Source organism: Pteronotus mesoamericanus, unplaced genomic scaffold (assembly GCF_021234165.1).
Source record: "Pteronotus mesoamericanus isolate MK-2021 breed Mesoamerican mustached bat unplaced genomic scaffold, CSHL_Meso_final contig_50, whole genome shotgun sequence".
NCBI lineage: Eukaryota > Metazoa > Chordata > Mammalia > Chiroptera > Mormoopidae > Pteronotus > Pteronotus mesoamericanus.
Window position 1 is genome coordinate 22,923,641 of NW_026555186.1, and position 22,521 is coordinate 22,946,161.

General features: G+C 40.3%; 1 non-coding gene across 1 annotated transcript; it reads right to left on the reverse strand.

Annotated features, from left to right (window-relative positions):
- Positions 1-3,657: 3,657 nt before the first annotated feature.
- On the reverse strand, positions 3,658-3,808 carry LOC129074788 (small nucleolar RNA SNORA22). The gene has a single exon (XR_008529592.1). It is a non-coding gene; the product is annotated as a small nucleolar RNA SNORA22 (small nucleolar RNA).
- Positions 3,809-22,521: the final 18,713 nt, after the last annotated feature.

Consider the following 22,521-nt stretch of genomic DNA (forward strand, 5'->3'; position numbering starts at 1 on the left):
CTCCTTCCCTCTTTTTTGCACCTCCATCCTTGGTGTGTGCCTTCTATGTTCAAGGTCACCTTACTGGTAAGAGGTGGATGCTAGAGCTCTATCTATCACTTCTCCCTGGCAGACATCAGAAAGAAGGAACGGAGATGGATAAAGGCACTTGAATCCTAGTTGAAGCAACTTTGGAAGACCTTCCCCTGAAACATTCCCCAGTAACTTCTGCTTAAATCTCATTGGCCATCTGTATCTATGAAGGAGGTGTGGGTTTTCAGCTGGGCACATTGCAGTGTCAAACTGTGTAAATGTACTTTACTAAGGAAGAAAGAAGAATGGCTACTAGATGAGCAAGTAGCATCCTCTGCTGCCGTCACTGTGGTTTTACTTCCTGCTTTGGGCAGGCCTACCACCTGGGTATCATGGTGAGGGCAAGGGGAACAATCAATCCACAGACCAGGCTGCATTGGTCAGTATAATCCAAGAATAATTCATGTCTGTCATATCCTTGTATTACCATATCATTATAACATGGTGTATTGTTTTACTATGGCTGCTATAGCATTATCATAAACTTGGTGGCTTAAGGTAATAGAAATTCATTTTTTTTCCCACAATTCTGAAGACTGAAAATCCAAGGCCAATTTCACTGAGCTGAAATCAGTGTTGAGAAGGCCGTGCTATCTGGGGGCTCTAGGGGAGAACCCATTTCTTGCCTGTGCCAGCTTCTGTTGGCTGCCAGCAGTCTTGGGCTGTGGGTGCATCGCTCTAGTCTATGCTTCCATCATCACATCGCTTGCTCATCCCTGTGTCTCAGAACTGCCTCCCTTATCAAGAGGCATGTGATTGCATTTAGGACAGATTATCCAGGATAAGCACACCTCTTCTCAAGATCCTTAATCACATCTTTTGCCATATAAGGTAATATTCATGGATTCTGAGAATTAGAATGTGTACATACCTTATTTGGGGTTATCATTCAGCCTATTACATTTGGAGAATAAAATTGCCTTGTCTGGCATCTGTTCAGTTTTTTGCTAGTTGATAACCCAGCTGCAAATAGTTGGTTTTCTTCCAAATATATGAAAACATGTTATATAAATATGATTAAAATCATACAAAGAACCAGATATTTACCGTTTCTTATTGTATATGTTGATGTAAGCCAATGTTAACTGACTTGTCTTCTAGTTGACTTTGTATTTTTTTTGTGAAAGTTTAGTTTTTTCTCATTACCTTTTTTTTTTTTTAACTGAGATATAATTTACACACAATGAAATTCATCCATTTTAGGTGTATGGTTCCATGACTTTCAACAAACATAAACAGTTATGTAATCCCAGAAAAGCAAGTTATAGAATATTTCTATAATCCCCAAATTTCTGTCATCCCTTTCCTCCACTATACTCTCTAGAAGTAACTGATCTGATTTCATTCCTTTACATTTTTGCCTTTTCAACAATGTCATGAAAATAGAATCATACAATGTGGAGCCTTTTATATATCACATATTTTACTTAAAATAATGCTTTTGATTTGAATAATGCGTGTTGTTGAATGTATCAAGTCATTTGTTCCTTTTTACTGCTGTGTAGTATTTTAATATATAGATGTATCACAATTTATCTATCTCCCAGTTGATATTTACCTGAGTTGTTTCTGTTTTTTTATAATTATGAATCAAGATACTATAAACACTTGTTTATAGTTTTTTTGTGTGTGACCATGTACTTTAATTTTCTTTGGATAAGTATTCAGGGAAGAGGATTGCTGGGTTACATAGATAATGTATATTTAACTTTCTAAGAAGTTGCCAGACTTTTCCAAAGTGGCTATACCACTTTCTATGCCCACTTGACAATGTATGAAGGTTCCGGGGCCTTTGCATCCTCACCAGCCCTTGGTAATGCCAGTTTTTTGTTTCTACATCTAGTAGGTGTGTTGTGGTATCTCAATGTACATTTCCCTAATGACTAATTGTATTGAAAGTCTTTTTATGTGTTCATTTGCTATCTGTATCTCTTTGATGAAGTTTCTCTTTAAATCTTTTGCTCATTTTTAATTAATATTGTTTGTTTTCTTATTAAGTTATGAGAGTTTTTATGTATTCTGGATACTAGTCCATTGTTATATATACATTTTGTGCATATTTTCTCACAATACAGCTTCTCTTTTCATTTTCACAACTGCTTTTAGGAGCTGAAACTTTTAATTTTTATGAAGTCCAGCTTTTTCAATTTTCTCATGCTTACTGTGTGCAATCAAAGAAATCTTTGTCTAACCTCACATCTCAAAGGTTTTCTCCATTGTTTTCTTCTACAGATTTTACAGACTTGGGATTTTACATTAAGTCTAGGATCTGTTTAGAGCCACTTTTTATATGTGGCGTAAGTTATAGTTTGAAGCTCATTTTTTGCACATGGATGTCCAAATTTTCCAGCGTCATTTGTTGAAAATTCTTTCTCCTTGGTACCTTTGTCACAAATCAATTGACCACTTACGTGTGGGTCTATTTCTGGAATCTATTCTGTTCTCTTGTGTGTGTTTGTCCTTTCTCCGGTACCACACTGTCTTGAGCATTGTAGTTTCATAGAAGTCTTGAAATCAGATGTGACATTTTCTACTGTGAAATAGGAAAAATCGCACACATACACACATACACACACAGGTCTCTGCTTCCCTAGTTCCTGGCACTAAGCTCCTAAAACCCTCGAATTTCCTAAGTGATAAGATAACTGGGAGGATATTTTCTTCTGATATTTGGTCTTTGACCCTGGTTCCTACCCAAACCCCTAAATCCTTTGGAGTTTCCTTGGTGAAGGTGACTCTGGGTGGGCTCCTGGGCCAGGGGCTGGTCACCAAATCGACCAAACCATGATTAAAAACTTGGAATTTTCAGTCCAACTCCCCATTCTCCAGAGAGAGGAAAGGGGCTGGAAATGAAGTTAACTAGGGATTGCACCTCTATGATGAAGCCTCATAAAAGTCCCAAAAGTGTGGGGTTCTCAGGGAGTCCCAGTTGGTGAACCTGTGCAGCTGCTGAGGGAGTGGTGCCCCTGGAGATGATGTGGAAGCTCTGTGTCCTTCCCCCATACCTTGCCTGATGCATCTCATCCCTCTGGATTTTTAAATATCATTTGTCATATTATTTTATTATAAATTGTAAATGGAGATGCTTCCCCAAGTTTTGTGAGCAATCTAGAAAATTGTCAAACCCAAGGAGAAAGTGTGGGAATTCCAGTTTATAGTTGGTCAGTCAGGAGTCCAGGTGACAACCTGGGACTTATAATTGGTTTCAAAAGTGGGGAGGGGTGCAGTCTTGGGAGACTGAGCCCTTAGCCTGTGCGATCTGCGCTGTTATGTGCAGGTAGATTGTGTGGAATTGAGTTAAATCATGGGGCATGCTAGTAGTGTTGCAGAGAATGCTTGGTGTGGGGAAAGCCCACACATCGGGTGTCAGAAGTGTGAGTGTAGTAGTAGTATGAAAGGAAAGGAGACACCTTTTTATTTTTTCATAAGTATTTCAACTATTTCAGGTCTTTTGTTTTTCTAACATATTACTTTTCCAGTCAGCTTGTCATTTCCTTCAAAAAGGCCTTCTGAGATTTTTGTTGGGTTTGCAATAAAATTATTCCTTATTTTATTTATTTATTTATTTATTTATTTATTTTTTTTAAATGTGCTGTCTTTCTGAATACATTTAAAAGGATAAATAGTCCTTTCAATGCAGAGGAAAAGGACAGACATTGCTTTAGCACAGAGTTTATTCCTTATTTTAGATAAAATTGGCATCTTAACAATATGGAGTCTTCCAATTTCTGAACATGTTCTAGCTCTCCATTTATTTAGGCCTTCTTGTAAATCTACCTAAAAATTTAATTTTAATTGTTCATATTTTTGGTATATAGAAATTACATTTTTTCAAATATCTTGGCTAAATTTACTAATTAGTTCTAGTAGCATTTTGTGTGTGTGAGTGAATTCTTTAGGATTTTCTGTGTAAATTACCATATTTTCTGGATATAGAGGCAATTTTGGTTCTTCTATTCCAATCTGGATGCCTATTATTTCTTTCGTTGCCTTATTGCACTGGCTAGGACCTCTAGTAAGATGTTGAATAGGGATGGTAGGAGTGAACATTCTTGCTTTATTCCCAACCTTAAAGGTAAAGCACTTATTCTTTCAATTTAAGGATGCGATTAGTTGTCGGTTATATATATATACACACATATATATGTGTGTATATATATATAAATGTGTATATATATAGCCTATTTATATATATATAAAGAATATATATATATATCCTTTAGCTGTATAAGGAAGTTCCTCTCTAGCCATAGCTTTCTGAGGATTTTATCATAAATGGATATTAAATCCTATCAGTTCTATTTTTGCATTTGTTGAGATGATGGTATGGTCTTTCTTTCCTTTGTATGCTGATATGATGGATCTTTAAATGTTGAACCAATCTTCGATTCCTGGAATAAATCTCATGGGGTGATATTATGTTATTCTATTTATATATTGCCAGTTCAATTTATTTGTGTTTTGTTAGGGATTTTTCATCCATGTTCATGAGGAATATTGGTTTGTAGTTTTCTTGTAATATTTGTACTTGGTTTAGGTCTCAGAATAATGCCATTCCTCCTCCCCCTTATTCATTTTGTTCAATCTATTTATTTCTAAAGTATTCTCGAATTGACTTTTGTGTTTTACTTTAATTCCCAACCCCTCTAATCTCTAAATATCTCACCAGAACCACCTTCACTAAGTCAACCTTACTGTATGTCTTCTCTAATACAAATATGAAACACACACCGTGAATAAATATGACAATATGAGCTATCACCTATCTTCCTATGAGTCAACCCTAATTTCCCCAAATACATCATTAGCAAACAGTAAGAATGGTGTGGGAAGGATATTTGTGTGAGAGTTTAGGATATCAGTTCATGTTTTGGTTCCTATTTGTCACCATTTATTGGATGAATTCTGTATTCTAGAAACTGTGTTTAAATATACGTTATACACTTTGTGTCAATTTTTCTTACACCATGCACAAAAAGAATTTATATTTTTCTACTAAAAGGTGAGGAAATCAAGGTTTAGAGGAATTAACTGGCTTGCCGAAAATAATACTCTCAGCAGAGATTTGAAGAAGTTCGTTCCGTTCATTATGTCAAACCTCTTCTATACCAGCATCAACATTCAAAGATAGGGAGCAGCTTCACTTGTCCCTACTGGCTTCTGACCTCACTCTTCTCTCTAAGAGGCAAGCCTGAGAAGGCGGGGCCAACGTGCTACATCGTCTCCTTGCCAGTGCTTAATGACATAGAAAAATGTCGCCTTGTGGGCAAAGTTGTAAAGAGAATGGCAGGATCCTTTACTTTTAGTACCTGTCTCTTCTTTTCGATCCAGCAGGTGAAGCTCCCTTCCTGTGGGCTGGTAAAGCTTATGAGAAATACCTAGCAGTCTCCCCCGATCCCATCTTCCCACTTCATCCACGCTTCAGTCATATTAGGGACAGAACCAGGGGCAGGAACGACAGGGGAGGAAAGAATGAAGTCGTTAAAAAATATGCAGCAGCTCAGTGGGCCAAAAGGGGACCAGCAAGGGGGATGTCTGAGAGACAAGAGCATTTTCTATGTCTCCTCTCAGGTCCCTTCTACATAGAAAGTGTAGCCAAAGGGTCCAGGAGACTGGCTTGTCTCCAAGTCCTCCGAGATGTCTGCCGTGATTCTTTTCCACAAGGAAAATTCACGGAGCTCTCACAGGTAAAAAGTATTTCCTTAGAGAGGGCCAGGATTTAAAGAAATGGTGGTTGTGGGGTGGGGCATCTGTTGGAGTTTGAAAAGCTGAGGAGGTGGAGGTGCTTGGGGAGGCTCCCAATTTCTTCACTGCCCTGTTCCTGTGCTCTTTTTTGAAAAGCTGACTTGGTAACAGCCGTCCACGGGGCCTGTTCATCTCAAACTTGGGAAAGGCTACAGATAACAGGACTTCCTATTGCTGACCTCCAATTGCATTTCCATAGTCCTTCCTACCTTGCTCACCTGGAGCCACCCAGGGCAGGGATCCTTTCTAGGCCTGATCTCTCTGCCCCGTAGTCCCCATCCCTGTCACTGCCTATTTCACCCCCTGTTCGGGCGGTACTGAGTCCCCAAGTCCCCAGTACTGGCCCTCTATAGCATCCCTCTTCTCCCCATGTCATCTCTGCCATATTTCATCCCAGGAACGGCTAATTACCAAGATTTTAGTTTTTGAAAATTGTTGGTGCTCAAGATCCTACGGTGGTGAGACTCAGGCACCTTCCTTATTTCTCCAGTGGGAAAAAGGGACTATTTTCTGACCTCAAAAAAATGTGAAAATGAAGAAAACCATGACTGGAAATAAAATTCACCCATATCAAAAATAAAAAGAAAAACAAAACAAAAAACAAAAACAAAAAGTTATAAGAAAGTCACCCATATCATGCCACCCAAAGATAACTATTGCTGATATTTTATTGCATCTTCTTGTTTATTTTTTGAAATGTTTTCTATAATCAAGGTTTGTATTTTGTTTTTCATTTAATATCTTATCAAGAGTGTTTCTTCGGTCTTTAAATATCATTAGAAAATAAATTATTAATTGCTACAGCATATTATATCATATGGATGCAAATTATTTTAGTTCACCATTGTTGGACATTGCACTGCATATAGAATATATTCCTAGAGTTGGGATTTGTTTTGGAAAATCAGGATATTTTTAACACTTTTTATATAAATATTTTGCCAAATTGCTTTATAGAGAATTCATCTTGATGGGTAGTCATAGCAGAGCTACCTGGAAATGCACATCTAACCCCATTAGCACGTGTTTGGTTCTCTTCTTATCTTTGCCAGTTACATAGGTGATGAAGTCCCTTGAATTAATCAATTCATTAATCAGTGAGTGTTTACCATTCTCAGCTCTGCCATTACTCCTTGATGACTTTTGGCGTGCAGCCCCCTTTTCTATAACAGTAAAATGGAGACTTTAATAGTACTTCCAATAAAATGGGTACAGTCATAATAGTTTCTTTGTTTTCAGGTACTTTTGATGATTAAATGAAATAAGAAATGTAAAATACTCTATAAACCATAAAGCACCATCCAAGCCTATTGAGCCTGTCACATGAGCTGTAATCCTTGGAGGAGGAAGGATATAAAAAAATTCATGGAACACAATTCTTAAAACTGAAGAAATTTAAAAATTGATGCTATTTTACATGTGGCATCATTACAGTCACCATGTGTTCAGGATTTCCTAAAACTATTCTCCCTCCCCCTGAAAATTCCATATGTCTGACATTGTGCCTCAATTTTTGTTCAGAAATATATTAATCACAGACATAACGCCTGTTTTATTGCAAAGTTCATAAACCTCGTTTTGGCTAATAGACTTCAAAATTATTTCTGTAATATTGCTAAGTTTTGAGAGATGCAAAAGCTTAGTTGTGTGTATATATTACTTTTTTTTGCTTTTGGTGAGCCTGAAACATAGGGATGTGTATGTATGTGTGTGTGTGAATATATATGTTTGCATAGATATTTTTAATTGGTAAAAATGTTCTCCCTCCTTTCTGGAATAGCATTCATATGATCAGTTTTATATTTCCCCTCCTTTGATATAAAGTTGATTTTGAGTCAACTAAACACAAAGGAGTGCCTTGTTTCAAATCTTTTCTCTCTTTTTTAAAAAATTTGACTTTCCAGAAACTTGATCCAGCCAAATGAAAATCTTCAATCTTAGCCAAAAGTTTGTTCCCAAATTGATATTATCCTATAGCCTAATCCCAAAAGAAATAGTTGTTGTTGAAGATTAAGGTTCTATTAAAAAGCATTTTCATAAAAAATATGAAAATATTTTTTCTGCAATATTTCTGAGTTGGGGAGCAAGTTTAACCCCATGAATACCCGCATGAGCAGGATACTGAAAGAGACAAATGTTACTCTCAGTGATTATGACCTCAGCTCCCACTCTGTACTTTTTCTGACGCAAAACCACAGGGTTGATGTTGGTAGAGTATGTGCTCTCTGTGTCTTCTCATATATGAGATCTTACATTAGTAAATCATTAAAAGCATGCTACTTGTGTGTTACCTTCTTCCTGGTCATTTCTGAAGTCAATAATGAGCAGAAACCTCCAAAGTTGTGTTTCCAAAGGTCTGTTGATCTGACTGTACTGACATAAATATAAAATCAAACAGGAGTTCTAGCTTCAGAGATCCCACCTGGATTCTGAGGCCTCCCTGGATGGAGATTTTGAATATTGAATGGGGAGGCTAAAAGAAATCGGGTCCTCCTCATCCCTGCCCACCCTCTCCCTTCTTTTATCTCACTCCTCTTTGACCTCTGAGGGGCCTTGCATCCTTCCCTAGGGAAACTGAGGGTCCCAGGATGGGCTGATGTGGAAGGCCAGACACCCCTCATCCCACAGGCAAACATGTGCCTTCCTTCAACGCTGCCCAAGGCCAGGTGGGACTCAGATTAACTAAATACAGAGAAAAGCTTTGCAACAGATGATTTACTGAGTGTATAACTCAGAGTATGCAAACTAACAAAGTCCTGGTTGTGCCTAGTCATTTCTACTCAGGTGCTGGAAATGGCGAGAACAGAGGAAAGCTTATGCCGAGCCAAGATCTGGTGGTCTGTGACCACTGCATCACTGCCAGGCCCTGGCACTCTCCTACCTGGATATTCTTTTGGGTGAACACAATATCAAGGAAAGAATTGTGCCCCTGTCTATGCCACAGAGGTTCTCAGTCAAAGGGATTCTCAGCTGAGGCTTGGGAGGAGAGCAGAACCTCAGGGGGAGGCCTTGTGAACTACAACTCTTAGAGTTGCGGCCACAGTCGCCTATCAACCCCCTTATTGAAATCATGGTTGAGTGAACCACGGTTTTCATGGAGAAGTGTCATATCCCTTAACTGGGGTGGAGGGTGGAGAAAAGCTGAGAACAACTTTGCTGGTGGACTTTATAATGCTGTGATCTTGTGTGGATTCGCATGGCTAGACGAGCTTGTTTTTAGTATGAATCAGGTTCAACCAGAGAGGCAGAATTGGTAGAGACAGACAGACATTACAAGGAAACAGTGTAAATGATGTGGAAGCTGAAATCCATGGGGCAGTCTGGGAGAGAAAGTCAGGACCAAGCTGGAAACTGACAGATGTGGGCTGAAGCTTTTACAGACAGGCAGGGAGCGAAGTTCCAGTGAAGAGAGAGACATTGTAGACCCAGATTCTACTGGGAATACAGCTCAGGAAATGCCCAGCATTTTAAAAAAATAATTTTTTGTTTTTAACTGTAGTTGACATATAATATTAAATTAATTGCAGGTGTACAACATAGTGATTAGACATTTGTATGACTTATGAAAGTGATCACCTTCATAAATCTAGTACCCATCTGGCACTATACTTAGTTATTACAATATTATTGACAATATTCTCTATGCTGTACATGCCCATGATGATCCTCTAACTACCAATTTGTACTTCACTTTCCCTTTCCTTTTTACACCCACCCCCCTCATCCCCTCTCACATCTGGCAATGGTCAAAATGTTCTCTGTATCTATGAGTCTGTTTCTGTTTTGTTTGTACATTTATTTTGTTTCCTTTAGATTCCACATACCACGCAACCTAAATATCCATCAGTTGATGCATGGATAAAGAAAAAGAGGTGCATATATACTGTGTAATGGAAATGACTCAGCCATAAAAAGGAATGAGCTCTTACCATCTGTAACAACGTGGATTGACCAAGCCTTCTTTAAAGGGCTTCCACCGATTAAGTCAACCCTACCAAGATAAACTTACTTAAAGTCAACTAATTAAAAACTTTAATTAGATCTGCAGAACCCCTTCATAGCAGTGCCTAGATTAGTGTTTGACTAAATAACTGGGGGAAGATATGTGTTTGCTACAAAATGTCTGCTGCCTTCCCATCTGTCCCAGAAGCTTGAAATGCCAGAGAACCATCACACTCTTCCTTTCCTCTTCTCTCCCTCTCCTCTCTCTTTTTCACTTCCCTCCGTTCCCCTCTTTCATCCTAAAGAGATTAACAACATTTTAATTTGAGACTTAGAATTCAAACATTTCCAAGGTGCAGATTGGGTTTGTAGGGTGCTTGTTGTTGGAAAAAAATGTGTGCTATAAGCTAGAATTCTGTCAAGTGCTCCTTTGACGTTGTCCCTCATCTCAAGATACCTGTTTATTTTCAGACTCAAGGAGCTGGCTGCTCCATGTCCTACCACATCCCCAAATCATTCCAGAGTGGGCTGTCAATTCCAGGAGCATGAGGCAAAGGTTTATGTATGGGGGGATGCATGAATCTTTGTACAGGAGAGCCAACCACCTAGTACTCAGAAGAATGACTTTAATATGGAAATCTCTGCCCTGGCCAATTTTGTGTGCATGGAGCAGCCACAACAAACAGGGCTGTAAACAATAGCAATTGTGTTTGCTTCACAGCACACACAGATGCAACAGCTTTGCAGACTCATTTTAACAAAGGGATGACTGGAACTTCTTGTTGGCAAACAATCCCACATTGTCTTCCATTAGTCCCCCCAAATGGGGCAACATTCTCCCAGCTCTGTGAGGCACTGAGTTCTCCACGCAAAGCCCAGTGGGGTAGTCAGTAGATAAATGCCAGCTACCCCAAGATCTAAACTTGGTTGACACTTGACCTGGATGTTATAAAAACAGGGAAGATTAAAACCATCAATCCATGTAATTTTCATCTTGGAGAAATCCTTTAATCAATAGGCAAATCGAGAGGTCTTCCCTGGGGTATGTGAGGAATGTCTGAGAGATTATTCACCCCAATGCCACAAACTGGGAGACCATTTACCTCTTTTCCCTCCTCAGTGTTTATCTGATGTAATTACATGTTTGTGCAATTGCAGTCTGTTATTTACCATGAGAAAATAGGGGGCCCAAGTAGCTTGAGAACAGAAGCTAAAAATGCACAGATCATTTCCTTTAATGGCTGTACAACCTTGGAAATGATCAGAGGGGTCAGAATCCCATGAGAGAGTAGTTTATCTCAGTTCAACATCCAAGAGAGCATAGCCTCTGGGTCCTTGGCCATGTGAAGGAATCTTTAATGGGGAAAACAAACCTCTCTCCTCTTGGTCCCAGGAAAAGGCATCCAGAATGTTTCCTGTTTTTTACACTTTCCCTGTGTAATTTTAGAGAGATGGGCAACTTTTCCATAAAGAGCCAGAGTGATTATCTTAGGCTTTGTGGGCCATAAGCTCTCTGTTGCAACTATTTAACTCTGTCCTTGTAGCCTAAAACTCAGCTGCAGAGAACATGTAAATAAACAAGTGGGACTGTGTTCCAATGAAACTTTATTTATGGATGCTGAAACGTTTTGAATTTCACGTGACTTTTTATGTGTGATAAAATATTATTTTGACTTAAAAATGTACTAACCGTTCCGTGCTTTTAGTTATACTAGTAAAACAGGACATACGGCACTACAGCTGGTCTTAGAGTGTCTTGGGATGCCCCTTGGAGTTTAGAAGAGGAGGCATGGTCTCCTTCTAGCCGTGAGGGCCTGGCTCCAGACCTGAATTGCAATCCCTCAACCTTAGTTTTCTGATCCACTCTCTGGAGCCGGCCTTGTTTCCATAGCAGCCCAATGTGGGAATGAACTAATGATGGAAAAGTCCTCAAAAAACTGTGAATTTAATGTCAAACATTTTTACTTGAACTTCCATTTTTCTCATCTTCATTGTGGTTTTGAAACATTTCCTTCCTTCCTAGACACCTGTACTGGGAGTCTTGCAGACTTGCAGAATTGTAGTACTTTCAATGAAATAAGCTTGCCACTTAGATCGTGAAGTGTGAGAAGTCACTGAACACCAGCATGCTGCTGGAGCCATTTGAGGATCTGCTGGTGCTATTTCAGCCGGCGGATACTCAGTAGAGCCTGCTTAAAAGCTTTGTCTTGTCCAATTCTCTGTTCTTATCTCCATGTAGGAGAAAACCTTTTCTCAGATGTCTTTTCATTTTTACTGTGCTACACTGCTTTTGTGGAGCTTTAAATGGAAGAAATACTTTTGAACATCTATGTGTTAGACATGATTCCACACTTGAAAATATAAGCTCTTTGGATAGCATTCCTTGTGAGAATATAACCACAACTTGGAATTTTTTGTTTTCTTTTGGTCTCAACAACCTTTAACAGGCTTTTAATTTTGCTACCTCTTCTCAGAGGATTTGAGGCCCCAGGACTTCAAATAAAAGACCAATATGGAGGAATAAGAAAAAACAAGAATGGGTCACAAAAGACCCCCTTTTGCTTTTGTCTGCATTTATTCTTTCTTACAAAGGAGCTGAGAGATAAGCTGACAACCCCCTCTCATCCCTTTGGCAGAGAATAGACTATACCAACACGGGCCCCACCCTGATGCTCTTTTGCCAAAAAAGGCAGAAGGCAATGGTTTTGTCCTTTTTCCTGTATTGAGGTTTGAAAAGATTCTGGAGTACCGCTTATAGTAAATTAGATCGAAAATCATAGTGTCATTCTTCATTCAAATGACACATGGAAAATGCTCAAAAGCTTTATTAGCCACATGCAAAACTTCAGCAAGCCAAGCCCTGTCCCCTAGCCTGCTCTACTCAGACAGCAGGGCCCAAGGCAGAGCTGAGCTCCCACAGGCCAGGGAGCAGCCCATGGACCAAAGAGAGCCCAGCCCCGAGCTAGCCTGTTTATTAATGGTGGCTACCTGTCAGGGTCATTTTCAACAAGGGAAGCAGCTTTGGGTTGGGAAACGCTGTGCTTGAGGGCAACATAATTTTTCCTACTGCAGAGAGATGGAGTGTCCATAGACGGGGTTTGGGATTTCATAACAGTGACTAACAACGTGCTCCTCTTCAATTTCACTTCCATCTGAAAATGACTTCTACCAATGTTGCCTGCCACTCGGTGGCATTGGAATTGCGGCCCTAGGTCCACACTCCTTTCTACCCACCTGCTGTCCCTCCCCTGCAAGAGTTAGTCACTGTTTTTGCCTGTGCCCTACCTCTTTCTAACACACGCACTCAATGTGCGTGCACACACACAATTTTGTAATTTTCCACGCAAGACCAAGGCAAGGACTGGTGCTTATTCACAAACTACACAGAAGCTGACTACACCTAGATATTCAGGTGACAGGAAGGGCAGTTTTAGATACTAAGAAGATTAAGTGCACCCTTAGAACTTTAAGCCCCGGGTACCTATTCTTTTCATTAACTGGCCAAACAAATACTAACAAAGATAGTTTCCATTTGTTTTTTCTATCCCATCTCCCATTAAGAAATAGAATGATCCATTCCATGTAAGAGGCAATAAGCATTCATTTATTATATCAAATATGGATTGAGTGATTACTATGTGCCAGGCATGGAGCTAGAGATAAAAGATAGAGTGATGAGAAAAAAATGTTATTCCACTAGCTAGATGTGTCACTAATTACTGTGTGACCTTGGGCAAGTCACTAAACCTCTCTGGGACTACAGTGAATCTCTAGTATTGGCTTTTTCTCTAGTAGTCTAAGAATTCAACAGAAATGGGAGAGGGAGAGGGAAAGAGCGCTTTGGTGTCAGTGGCAGAAATGGCTCTTGAAAGGATGTTCTGTTCGGTGGCAATCCTATCCAAAGGGAAGAATAAGGAAACAGAAAGTAAGACAACATCTGCCTGCACACAAGTAGAAAGCAGCCCGCTGGAAGTGGGAGTTCCCTTTAAAAATGAGTCACTTGTGCTTTTTAAAATAAGGAGCTCTTCTGCCGTGATTGTTTACAGACAAGTCGGGAGGAAGAAGTTCTTCTCTTTGGTCAGCTGCTGCCTGGTCTTCTGCCCCTTCTTTGAGTTGACCAAGGGATCTAAGTCCTTTTCAGCAAGTGAATGCTCCGTGAATATTGAGGGTTTAGTGTGTAAGGAGAGAGGAGGAAAAGCGAAGTCTTGAAGTCACTAAGTGCAGGCATGCATCACACTCTGAGGTCTCTGTAGGTTTTCCTGTTTTTACAAATGGGGCTGGTAGACTTCTTCATGTTTGAGTAATGATTTATACATCATTCATTAAAGTAACGTCATGTGCATGCTTATTTCACTCTGCCAGGGAGGTAGGTGGTAAGGAAGGCAGGTGTTAATTTGCTCCAATCCTTTGGTAATGCACTGTCCTGTGAATGGCCTATCTATGAAAAGCTTTTGTACTATGACTCTAGTCTATCTACGATGATGTTTGATTTGATGTCTTAAAGACCCTTCAACCTCAAGTTCCCTCATACTTGCAGTAGTTATAAAGGTGGTCATTATAAATGCCATTGGTCACACAGTGCAAGATTCCAACTGTACATATAATGTGAGCTGGACTCTGTCACCCTGTTTTGCACTACTAGCACAACAAACTCTTGGAAGCATTAAAAATTATTGAGGCAGGTGTGGGGAGTGGGTTCTAGATGCATCAAGCTAGTACTTCCCACATGGAGGATTTGTAGATAAAGCACTGAATGTAGAAGTCATTGATTCTTCCATCTAGTTGCTCCTGACCTTTCAGGATGGACTTAAATATGAAACAGCAATTTCTTTATCTTCCCCCCAATAGAATTTTGAAGGATTCCTGCTGTATTGTGCATTGAAAGCCCTTATTAGCACACAGGCACTTCAGAAGGCAGTGAGCGACTCATACAAGGCCCAGAAATAGTACTGAGGAAAATGGCTTTTATGCAATTTTTTTCTCAGAATGTCATGCTGTGAATAGTTATCATCTCAGCAGAAATACGTGGGAAAAATGGCATCTGCCTGAGCCTGCAGGGATACTTTGCCTCCCAGAGCCATGTCATGCCTTCCAGGCCTCCAGGAACCACCAGTAACTTTAGGGCAGCTATTGAGGCACCTCAGGGGAGTGAACAAGTGACAGGAAGCCTGAGAAGTGACTTCTAGCTTCAATTTCAATAATATTGTATTCAGCACATGTGCCCCAAAGAGGGGACGTTTTGGTTTATTTTTCTTTTGTTTTTCTTCCAAATAGAGATTCAAACATTTTTAAAATTGTGATGAAATACACATAACATAAAATTTATCCTTTTAATTATTTTAAGTGTATAGTTTAATGACATTGAGTGTACTCATAATGTTTTACAACCATTACCACAATCCATCTCCAGACCCCCTTCATCTTTCCAAACTGACACTCTATACCCATTACACAATAGCTCTCCACTCTCCTCTCCCTGCAGCTCCTAGCAACCGCCGTTCTACTTTTTGACTCTATGGCTTTGACTAGTGTAGGTAACTCGCGTAAGTGGAATCATACAATATTTGTTCTTTTATGACTGGCTTCTATATAACGCTTAGCATAATGTATTCAGTGTTCATCCATGTTGTGGCATATGTCAGAATTTATTCTTTTTAATGACTGAATAGTATTCCATTGTATGGGTACATCACATTTTATTTATCTATTCATCTGTTGATGGGCACTCACATTGTTTCTGACTTTTGACTATTCTGAATAATGCTGCTATGAACATGGGTGTACAAATATCCGTTCCAGTCTCTGCTTTCATTTGCCAAAAACAGACTTTTAGAAATGAAAAGGGAAGGTGCTGATGAGAGTAGGTCATACAATTTATACTGTATCAGCAGATTGGAAGAGAAAGGGCAATAGGTAGATGATTCATGATTCAATAGGTAGAGGGACTGAGTGAAGCCGTTGCCTAGGCAGCGTGTGGCAGGTGAGAGGAACAGTCTTGATCTTAATGGAGGTCAAGCTATGTGCAAGTGGGGGGCTAGACCTTGATGTTCTCCTTGGTGAGGTTGTAGCCCACTTAGAGGGGGCTCCAAAAAAAGTCAAGCCAGGGCAGGTACTTCCAGGAGCCATTTGAATGCGCACCGCCAGGTAGTCATGCAGAGGAGCTGCTCCAGCTCTTTTCCCCTTTGCTGCTGGTGAGGCCCTGCCCCTGACAGCTCTACACCATGCCCAGTGATGGCCCAGCACCAGGATGTCCGCCCCTTCTCCTGGGTAGAAATGAGGTGGCTGGGCTCAAAGGTGCTGGGGGATTGTAAAGGGGTAGGTACATTCCTGTAGCTTCTTGGATTCAATTGGCCTTTGGGAGCTATATCAGACTCTGGAGTTTAATGCATAATGCCTAAGAGGTCCCCAAAAGGTGGTTCAGCTGTGTGTACCCTCCCAGCTGTAAGCCTTTGGGTAAGAGGGCAGATAAAGTGGGCATAAGATTGAGAGTCATGGCAAAGTCTTAGAATGGCTGTCCTTGGTGGCCTGGGATGATCTGATCTGGTACCAGCACTTCTCCTCCTTGGGAAAGGCCCAGCCAGTGCCCCCAGGGACCTGCATTCTTGTTCTATGCTGCCTCTCCCATTAAGCAATGACTAAGCACAGAGATAATGACCTGTCTTGGAAAGATTAGTGTTCTACATACTTGGTTAAAAAAAATTTTTAATGCAACTAGTGTTCCACTTTTTCCTAGAATCTTTGCCTCTCTGAGGACTAATTCTTGGTCTTGCAAAGTTAAGGAAGCAAGGAATCCAAAAAAATATTGGTCCACAGTCACATTTAATTTCCACCCCTAGCCAAGTGATAAAGATATATTACATGCTCCGAAGTTCTATGAGAACCCACCCAAATCCTTGCTCCATTGCCTAAAGGGGTCCCTAAAGATGTCATCAACAATATACTACTTTACACTTCAGACCTGGATTTCAAGAGGATTCATTAGTCAGTGGCTGCGGGGGCTGGGGCGGGTTGGCCCCATGACAACTTGGATAGTTTGCTGTTGATTTGGAAAGAATGGCAGCCATGTTCTGAATAGAGAGGGAAAAGGGGACAGAGTTCTCAGTGAATGCTAATGAGAATAAAATGAAATTGCTTCAAAAAGATGTTCAGCCAGCAGTAGACAAGTACACTTGTGTCTGTGATGGATGGCTTGAGCACAGTCACATCCAGAAGTGGATGGGCAGCGATAAATGGGATGCTCACTTTAAGAGTAGCCAGGCAACTCTCAGCAGAACATTCTTTTCCCAGAATTAAAAAAAAAAATCAATCTGTATATAAAACAAGGATGCTCTTGTTTAATATTCTAGATCTCTTACATTTTGCCCTGTGGCCTCTTTAGAGTGAGTGATGGCAGAAGATACAGATCTTTGTGTAAGTTATCTTTGGGGTGAGAGTTAAACAAAACAAAACAAAACAAAAAAACCAGAATTTTTTAAAATGATTCACAAAGCAGTGGAAAAAATTCTGCTTTAGAAATTAAGGGAAATGGAACTCCCTTTGGCTCTGCTGCAATGCTGGCTATTCAAAACTAGAGATGTTATTCTAGCCATTGGGCCCTCTGCTTTCTCAATTTATAACAGGGTAGGAGCGGTGCGAAGTGACTGGGTTAGGTGTCTTTGCTCATGACCCACAGAGCTTCAGGGATCTTGTGAATCCTCCAAAATAGTTTGCGATGTGTTTTAGCTTTGTGTATATGGGCATTTTTTTTTTTTCTGGAAAGAAGGCTTATTGCTTTTGTCATATTCCCTAAAGTGGTCCATTGACCCCCAAAATATTAAGAACTTCTGAGCTGGATCCCTAAATGTCTTAACTATTTTTGAGTGTGCACATCTGTGATTTTAAGATTATTCTGGTTTATCCTGAGAGGGGGCTGTGATGGTGGTTTCACTAAATCTATTATATTTTCATTGTAACATTAGAACAATTGCAGGTATGTCCTATGGTCCAATCTTGTTTCCTGGTCTTGGCTGGACTCTCTGGGGAAAAATAATTAAGAAGTAGGAAATATGAGTCTTTAGCCCCTTTAATCTTCCCTGTTTCTGATTGTGCTTGTTCTTCCCATCCCTGCGGGGGGCTCAGACAGCCCCGGTGGGAAGTCTGAGCAGGTTTCTCTTCTGCAAGTTTTGCTGCTGGGTTCCTTTGATCTCGGCCCCTGCCCTTCACCCAGATATGCCTTTTCGACATCCCTTTCCTCAAATAATTGACTATAATTGAAATGTTAAATGGGGAGTGATCTTTGGCAGTTGAACCTTTTAATACTCCCAGGATACCCTCTGCCTCTGGTAAAGAAACTTTTATTGCTAACTTACTAACCTGTGAACATGCAGAAAGAGGTGGAAATGGAAGGATGTGTGTTTTGGAGTTTTTCTTTTTCTGAAAGGGAGAGTTCCAGGGCTTGATTTTCATTCTGGGCGAACTTCCTAGAAGCACCCACGGAAGTGGCTCATCAGACCATTCTGCTCATGGGCATTTAAAAAACAAAATCAAGTGATCTTCTCGTCAACATACACAAACTTCACTGTTTCAAAAACACTTAACGCGGTTTTTGTTCCTTGAGATTTCTTGTTCCCAGGATTTTGCTCCACCCAGAAGGTGATTACTCAATATTCTGCCCTGTCTTCTGCCCTGAGTGTGACCTCAGTGCAGTGCTGTGACCCAGGCAGGGATGGTCATGGGGGAACATAATGGATGTAGGGGTGTGGGAGTGTTGGGGTGAAGAGATAGTTTTGCCTGTATTACCAACTGCTGTTCATCAGACATCATTGACAGCTTTGCTTTTCTCAAATTGTGGGAAGATTGCTTCCCTGAACCGGCCCCTGGGATTGTCCAATTCTGAGGCACAGGGTGAAGTGAGCTGACAAAGAAGTTGCTAGGGCATAGCTGTTAAAGGTGAGCTTGTATCTGCTTCGGACCAGTTGCTAAAGCATCTGTCGAGGTGCAATAATGAGACCTTCCTGTTTCTCTTGGAAGTTCTCTGGTTCTTCTGTTTTCAGAGGATGAAAAATTCTACTGAAGTCACTTGGAATTTTGGAAACCATGGAATTCATTTCTTTTTCTTTTTTAACAAACGCTCTCCTCCATCTATTTAGAGACACTTCAAGTACACAATTTTTCAGAAAGGAATTGCTTTGTGGATGCGAATTTGTGTATTTCATTTTACATTTCTTACCCTTAATGTTTCAGGTGCAAATCCATACTAATGCCTGTGATCCCACACTTCAGTTTACTGTTTTTGTGCAAAATGCTTTTCAGTGATTTTTGAAAGCTGGGCCAGTTCATCATTTCCCTTCTACTTGGTGATTTTCTTTTTACCAGCTTTAGTGTTTTCTCTAGAATATTTTAAGAAAGAAAATGTATATTTATTCATATCACATGTTCTCAAAGCCCTCTTGTGGGATGAATTTTAACTCCTGAACAGGGGCCCTTTGATAGCTAAAAATTTGGTGTTCAGCAATTATTGCTTTTTGAGAACTCCAAGTACACCAGCATTGCAATTTTTGAAACAATCATCTCTTTTCTCTGGTTTCTCATCTCACTTGGCTCCCACAGAGACATAAGACAGGCCCTCTGTTTCTGGTTAAGTGGAACAACTGATATTTATGGCCCAGCTGGAAGTAGTGAGAGAGGTGGGTTGACTGATTCAGGCTTTCTTTCATTTTATTTCATTTCATTTTATTTCATTTTATTTTATCAAAATTATTAAAGTGACATCGGTTAATAAACTTTTATAGGTTTCAGGTTTACAATTCTATAATACATCATCTGTGTATTGTCTCGTGTTTACCACCCCAAGTCAAGTCTCCTTCCATCACAATTTATACCCCTTTTTTACCCTCTTCTACCTCCCCTGCACCCCTGCTTCCCTCTGATAATCACCATACTGTTGTGTGTGTCCATGAGGTGTTTTTGTTTTTTTTTTTCTTAATGACTTCACTGTTTTTAGCCAGCATCCCAACCCCCCCTCGTCTGTTCTCTGTATCTATGAGTCTGTTTCTGTTTTGTTAGTTTATTTTGTTTCTTAAATTCCATATGTGAGTGAAATCATATGGTACTTTTCTTTCTCTGACTGGCTTATTTCACTTAGCATGATATTCTCCAGGTCCATCTGTATTATCTCAAAAATTAAAATTTCCTTTCTTTCTTATGGCCAATTAGTATTCCATTGTGTAAACGTACCACAGCTTTTTTATCCACTTATCTGTTGATGGGCACTTGGGCTGCTTCCCTATTATAACTATTGTAAATAACACTGCAGTGAACATAGTGGTGCATATACTCATCTGACTTAGTTTCTTAGATGAATTGGGTTTCTTTGAATATATTCCCAGAGGTGAAATTGCAGTGTTATAAGGCAATAAATCAACAAACCAAAAGTGCTGGCAAGGATGTGGAGAAAAGGGAGCCCCCGTGCACTGTTGGTGGGAATGCAGATGGGTACAGCCACTGGGGAGAACAGTATGGAGTTACCTCAAAAAATTAAAAATGGAACAGACTTTCTTTTGTTTTTTGTTTTTCTTTAATAGCTGAAAATGTGATACAGGTTTGTGACATGTTTGTTTAATTTTAATTCAGGCTCCTCTATAAAAATCCTGACGGGGAAAAAAGAAAGCAAAACTTACACAGATGTATTGAACTTCAGATAAGAAACTTTAATCCTTGGAAAAATGGTAGTATGTGAATTGCAGATTGTAATATCACAGTTTTTTCAGACAGTGGCAGGAATATTTTATTTCCCATTTTAGTATTCACTTCACACAATCATGCATTAAAATGACCTTTGAATGCATATTTTTCCTAATTTTTCTTTAGGCGTATATTTGTTTTATTTGACTGAAACCCTACTGGCCTATGTGAAGTAAACCAGATGTTTTCCATTTACGGGAGGTGCACCTGATGGTGAAAGACTGAGCAGGTTTGCTGAGGGCCAGCTGCTTGGTCTCACTCTCAGCATCAGTGTACATTGTAACTGCGGAGAACAAAGAAAAGACTCCAGTCCTTGGGCACTAGGTGGTGGGCCATGTGCTATGTGCTTTAGGGTCAGTAGTTGATTTGAGACATAACATTACGAGGTTGGTTTTCTTGCTAGCCCATTATTTCATTGAAGAGAAACCTAGGGTCAGAGAAGAGAACTTTTCCAAGGTCATAGAGATAGAAATTTGAAAGCAAAACCGGGGTGTCTGCCAGCAAATCATTCTGCCTCATATCACTTTGACCCAAATGTCGCTTGTGCCCCTCCTGCCACTTCAGGTATGAACAAACAAGATTGCCTTGAAACTCACCTTCATCCACCAAGGGGAGGAAAGCCCAATAGCACCTTGTGAGTTTCTGGGAACACATCTTCGTGCTGGGGAGGGGGTTTGTCTTACTGATTATGAGCATGGGCCCTGGGGGATGTGAGCTACTTGTCTGTGCCTCACTGCCCTCAACTATGACACAGAGGTAAGAATGGCTTCTGCCTCACAGGGCTGATGAGAGGTTTAAACTGGTTCATCCATGCCAGCACACAGCAGCGTGCGGGGCTCAGCCCTAATGATTGCTGTGGATGTTGCTGCTGGACCCGGGCTCCTGCTTCTGCCGAATAAATTCCCATTATGGAGTATCCATATCCCTGAATATCTGGGTCGCACTCCTATGCCAGTCCCAGCATGGAACTCATAGAATTTTGATTTCCGTAAAACTACTATTTCTCCAGACCCCGATATGTATCCTTCACAGGTTTTACCAAGGGTTTGAGAGAATCAGAGTAGAATTACCTCTTCATTTCTCAGGAAAGTACCTAACCTCAGTTGAAAATTTGGATGCGCTTTTTCTTAAAAGTGCATGTTATTCATGTCATAGCTGTTATCACCTTGTCTTCTGCTAACCCCTGTGCTCATAGCCACATGTTCTACTTTATTAAGATGTTTTCATAAAAAAACAATTTCCTAAAGAAAATCTGGGAGCTGGCTGTGTAGATGACTTCTTTTTTAAAAAAACCCTCTGACACTGATTTCAGCGAAAGGAAATTAGTTTTGTTGTTGCTCCTCCTTCCTTCCCTCTCTCCCTGCCTTCCATGTTCCAAAACATAAGAAAAGTACCAAATTCACTGGTTGGGTATTTTCTAATACCAAGAAAAATATATGCCTTGAAATGTTTGACCCTTTCCAGTGCTATTGAATGTTCAGAAAATTCTTTTTTTCCCCTCCCAGTTGCCTCTTGGCGGAGTTCATAGGTGGCATTCACCTCCTGGTTCTTAGGCCAACTGAGCGGGGAGGCCCTTTGGAGCCGTGATCTGAGTGCAAGGCCTTCCCCTAAGCGGGACAAGCTTAGAGCGCCCCTCACCCAGGGTGCATGTCCCAGTCTGACGCTGTGGCCACTGGAGCAGGACAGCTGGCTAGGGTGAGGATGTGTCTCAACTGTGTCCTTCCCCTCAAGGTAGGAGCTCACTCCCTCAGGGAGGGGAAGCAGGGAACAAGCAGGAAGGTGGCAGGTGGCTACAGGAGAGGGGAGCCTGGGAAAAAGGGAGGAAATGACCACAGGTGGGCTGACCCAGCAGAGAGCTGTGGTTAATAGTGAATTGGCCAAAAAATTTGTATGGGTTGTCTTATAAAATACAAGACATATTTTTCATTTTTCACAAGTACCTTTATTGATTTGGATATTTGAGTATCCAAATGTCTGCTATCTCCTGCATGGTATAACATTGCTTATTCTCAATTAATGTCTTGATTTGATTGCTATCAA